Raw genomic sequence first — 5,563 nt, 5'->3', positions numbered from 1 at the left:
AATATTGTTGAAGTTACCAGTATTTGTTTTTGAGGTCTGTGTTTTTTGTGGGAACAATTTATGACCAGGAAAAAAGCAGGCAAAGAAAGTTGCCTGTAAGAGCATTTCGATATTGCACTTAGCAAACAAAGACTTTGAAGCAGCCATAATGGATACATTCAAGGTATAGAAGGAAATCATGTGACAGTGTCTCATACAATAGTGAATATCAGTAAAATGAAGATAAACTTTGGAAAGAAACCAAAGGTAATTTTTACATTAAAGAAATGAATGGAAACAAAATGTGGTTAAAGGATCCCAACACTAGACTTAAACTAGCAGAAGAATCAACCGTATTGAAAACAGATCATGAGAGTTTATGCAGCCTTAATAGAAAGAATAAAGAAGGAAAAAAAGGAGCTTTAGTGAACTGTGAGACCTCATTAATTGTAGCAACACATGCACAATGGTCATACCAGAAGTAGTGGAGAGAGTGAATATATATTCAACTTAATGAAGGTCAAAATCTCCTCCAATTTGGAGGGAAAAAACCCATCAATCTATACATTAAAGAAGCTCCACAAACTTCAAAAAAGATCAACTCAAAGACATCCATATCATGGTAAAAAGGTTTATAGACAAAGAGAAAATCTTGAAAGCAGCAAGAAAAAAGCAGCGCAGTAAGTATCAGAGAACTCCAATAAAACTAGCAACTAGAAGTCAAGAAAGTTGGAGGCAGTGGGATGACATATTCAAAGGGCTGATGGAAAAACATTCACCCAATAATCTTGGAAAGAGAATTTTTATTTCTCACAGTTCTGGAGGCAGGGAAATTTAGATGAAGCCACCAGCAGACTTGGTGTCTGGCGAGGAACTGTTCCAATTTATCGATGGCTACCTTTTGCTATGTACTCCTATGATGGAAGGGACTGGGGAGCTCTGCCTGGTCTCTTTTATAGAAGCACTCATCTTATTCATGAGGGCTCCACCGTCATGATTGAAGTCATTCCCAAAGGCCTCAACTCCTAATGCCATCACATGGAGCATGAGATTTCAATATGTGAATTTGGGGGAAGCACAGACATTCAGTCATATATGCACGTACACACACACACACACACACACACACACACACACACACACACACACACACACACAAACACACGAAAAGGGACCCCCCTAAATGGAATTGATTTATTTAAAATTGTGTATTCTTAAACGTTTAAACTTCAGTCACCTTCAAAGTACTCTGCTTTTGATGCAACACATCCATCGAGACCCATTTTCCGCTGCTCAAAACAGTTTTTGAACTCACCCATTCTACTGCCTTTTGGGGTTTCTGTCTTCTTTGGTTGCACCACTTCCACATCAGCAAAATGTTTCCCTTTGAGGACTTTCTTCATCCACGGAAACAAACAAACAAAAAATCACTTGGGGTAAGATCAGGTGAATAGGGAGGATGGGACATGGGGGTTATGTCATTTTGGGTCAAAAACTGCTGAACACTTAGCATGGTGTGGGCAGGTGTGTTGTCATGGTGGAGGACCCAGTACCTGTTTGCCACACTTTGGGATGTTTCTTCCGCAAAACATGGTGCAACCTTCTCAAAATTCCAGATAAAAACTTTGCTTGACTCTTTGGCTGACCTATAGGGTCAAGCCTGCACTGCAAGGGCACACCCTTCAAAAGATAATTCTGGTTTTGTTTGGGTCCCCCTCGTATATACGTGTATACACACCCACACACACACACAACATACGTACACATATACTCACAGACGCATATATATGCACATGTGTGTATATATAAATGGGCATATATACATCGTAAAATATCATATATATATGAAGACATTAGTAGATAACGAAAACCGTGATAGTTTGTGTGTAAAAGAGATAGTCATCTGTAGATTTATTTTCTTTTGCATTTTCTTTAGGTTTTGTAACTGGGTAATACTAATCTTAAAGAATGAGTTGGGAAATGATGCATCTTTTTTTTGGAAGAGGTTTAGAAGTACTGGTCTTCATTCTCTAAATGTTTGGTAGATTTCAATAGCGAAACTCTTTGGGCATGGGCTTCTGTATGGGAATTTTTAAAATTAATAATTCAATACCTTTACTTATATGTCTATCCTGATTTCCTATTTCTTCTTGAGTCACTTTTGGTTACTTGTGCCTTTTTAGAACTCTGTCTACTTCATTCAAGTTATCTAATGTATTGGCATACAGTTCTGCACAGTATTTTCTTTTTTTTTTCTCCCAAAGATTTACAGAAGCAGAAACCGGTTGGTCAGATACTTGCTGGGAAAAAAAGCAGTTTTACTGGTATTCAAAAATACTACATAAAAGCATTCTAGCACAAGTCTTCTTCATAAACCAGATTATGTTGTGAACGCATGTCTAAATCTCTTAGGAGTGTCAGTTGCTAAGAGCTAGGGTTTACTCCTATTCAATACCTGTCTTATGCTCCTGAAAAGCTGCAGAAAGGTACTTGAAAGTTGTTTAAGATATGGATTTCTTTTTTATTCTTGCTGGTAATATATCGCTGCACAGTGTGAGTGCAATGTTCATTCAAGATCATCATGAGGCGGAAAAGTTTCACTGATAAGCTGTCCATCTCTAGTTTCTATTGTCTTAATCAGAAGGGTCCTTTTGGAGTGAGTATCCACCACTCCAAAGAGGGAGTGAATCCAGACACATTTCCCTCAGGTTTAGGGAGGAAACATTTGGAAGAGACACAGAGATCCTGCTCTCCTGGTCTTCCAACAGCTTCCTGTAGGTGGCAATCTCGATGTCAAGAGTCATCTTGCTGGGTCATATGGAAGGTCAATTTCTAGTTCCTTCAGAAATAGCCACACTGTCTTCCAAAGAGCTTGTATTAGTCTGCATTTCCACCAGCAGTGTAGAAGTGTTCCTTTTTCTCCACATCCTCGCCAGCATCTATTGTTGTTTGTTTTATTAATGATGGCCATTCGTACAAGGGTTAGGTGATATCTCAATGTGGTTTTGATTTGTATTTCTCTAACAATGAGTGAGGCTGAGCACTTTTTCATGTGTCTGTTGGCTGCCCATATATCTTCTCTTGAGAAGTGTCTATTCATGTCTATTGCCCACTTTTTAAAGGGACTGTTTGTTTTTTTTTCTTTTCGGTGCATTTGAGTTCCTTGTAGATCCTAGATGCTAGGCCTTTGTCAGATATATAGTTGGGAAATATCTTTCCCCCCATTCTGTGGGCTGCCTCCCTGCTCTCTTGATGATTTCTTTCTCTTTGCCGAAGCTTGTCAGTTTGATGAGGCCCCACTTGTCTATCTTATCTCTTATGGCCTGGGCACTTTGGGTTTTGATCAGGAATCGGTTGCTAGTTCCAACTTCCATAAGAGTGTTTCCTGCATTTTCTAAGGTTCTTACAGTTTGAGGTGTTACGTTTAGGTCTTTGATCCAAATCATGCTACAAAAAGATACCTGCCCACGTGTGTTTGTTGCAGCTCTACTCACAATAGCAAAAACATGGAACCAATCATGTTGCCCATCGAAGCTGAACTGGATAAAAAAAATGTGGTACATATACACAATGGAATATTATGCAGCCATAAAGGACAAATATATGGACTTTGTAGCAAATTGGATGGATGTGGAGTCAATCATACTCAGTGATTTATCACAAAAACAAAGGAATGAGTTCTCCATGAGTTCTCCATAAAGACAAAGGAATGACTTCTCCATATGTCTCACTCATAAGGTGACCTTGAACAATTATAATGCTATAAGAAAGTAACTGGCAGTAGCGGAAAACTGTCAGGGGAAGGGGGAGTGGTACTGGCAGTTGGGGAAGACTGCTAGGGGAAGGAGGGGCGTGCCTCATCAGCAAGTGTACTTGCATGATCAAGGTTTGTATACCTAACCCTGAATTGTACCCTACATCTTTATAATAAATACATAATTTTTTTAAAAAAGAGTCATCTTGACACTGAGTAGGTCTTGGTATTCAAGAAGGTGAGGAGCCATTTATTCCTTCGTGTTCTGAATCTCACGCTTCAGGCGGCCGATAGTGTCTTGGTAGTTAGCAATTTCAACAGCAAAGTTCTCTTCTGTTTCACACATCTGGCGTTCCAGGGACTCGTTGGTTCCTTCACAGGTGAGGGACTGCGCCTATCTCCGGGACTCATTGGACCCCTGGTTCGCCTGGCACAGGGCATCGTTGTTCCAGTTAGCAGCCCCAGAGAGGTCAGCAAACTTGGTCTTGTACCATTCTTCTGCCTCCTGAAGGTTCTTGGCAGCCATACTTCCATACTGTTGGCATATGTGAAGCAGGGCAGCTGTGAGGTCGGGCTTGGAGACCTCCACATCAACCTGGACGTGCAGTTCCTGGATCTGGGCCTGCAGCTCCTGGATTGCCTCATCGTGTCGTTTCTTCAAAAAGGCGATCTCTTCTCGCAAGGATTCCACTTTACCTTCAAGGTCAAGACGTGCCAGAGATGCGTTGTCAACATCCTGGCTGAAAGATTGCAGGGTGCTCTCGGCTTCCTCTCTCCAAAGCATCTCGTTCTATGTGTAGAGGTTGTGCCCGGTGCTGGGGTGCAGTACGTAGGTGTGGGTCATGTGGTCACGTGGCTCCAGTCGGAGCTCGGTTGGTTGGCGGTACCCGGGCAGCCGAACATCCTGCGACAGGAGGACGAGGACACAGCCCTGATGGACATGGTTGCGGAGGGTGGCAGTGGTGTTGACTGGACAGTGGCGGGAACTGAAGAGCAACGTCGCGGTGGGTGTGGGCGGCGGGGGCACGGCTGTGTCGCTGGCACGGGCACCCCTGAACAAGAGTGGCAGAGCACAGTATTTCTTTTATAATCTTTTTTCCCCTGTTAGGTTGGTGGTAAAATCCCCTCTTTCATTTGATTTTAAAATATGAACATTCCCTCTTTTTCTCTTGCTCTATCTAGCTACAGTTTTTAAAAATTCTGTTGATCTTTTCAAAGGACTAAATTCTGGTCTCATTACTTTGTCTCTATAGTTTTACACCTCTCTAATTTCACACCTCTCTAATTTCATTGATTTCCCCTTGAATCTCTACTTCTTTCCTTCTGTGTACCTTTAGTTTAGCTTGCTTTTCTGTTTATCCAGCATCATAAAGTGGAAATAAAGTTGTTGATTTGAGCTCTTCACTTCTTTTATAATGAAATCCTTTAAAGCTAAATTTTTCCTCCAAACACTGCTTTTCCTGCATATCACTTAAGGAATGTTGATTTCTTTAAAATTTCAACTTAGTTTTCACTCAGTGAGTCCCTTGTCAGACTTCTGATGCATATAATTGTAAGGCAATAAATCTGTCTTATTTTTGCACTAAGTTTGGGGTAACTGGTTATGACAGCAACATGAACGAATACAGCTAGCTGTCTGAAATAATATCACCTGAATATGGACAATGAGACTTTATTCTAAAAAGAATCTCTGAGATCTGAAATATGACAGAATGACCCTGTTGGATACAGCTTCCCTTACGAATTTGGAGTGAAAATGGCCATTCTTCTGTGTTTCACCTTCTGAAGACTATGCTTCCCTTGTTGCAGTCTGACCATAGTACAGTGTGG

General features: G+C 41.0%; 1 pseudogene; it reads right to left on the bottom strand.

The window, feature by feature from the left end:
* Positions 1 to 2,612: 2,612 nt before the first annotated feature.
* LOC103253154 lies at positions 2,613 to 4,517 on the bottom strand (annotated as a pseudogene).
* Between the last annotated feature and the right edge of the window lie 1,046 nt (positions 4,518 to 5,563).

The sequence above is a fragment of the Carlito syrichta genome, unplaced genomic scaffold (assembly GCF_000164805.1).
Source record: "Carlito syrichta isolate Samal-C Ts95f unplaced genomic scaffold, Tarsius_syrichta-2.0.1 Scaffold205166, whole genome shotgun sequence".
In the NCBI taxonomy this organism is placed as follows: Eukaryota; Metazoa; Chordata; class Mammalia; order Primates; family Tarsiidae; genus Carlito; species Carlito syrichta.
The sequence above is the reverse complement of the archived record's forward strand: the minus strand, read 5'-3'. Positions and strand labels throughout refer to the sequence as shown.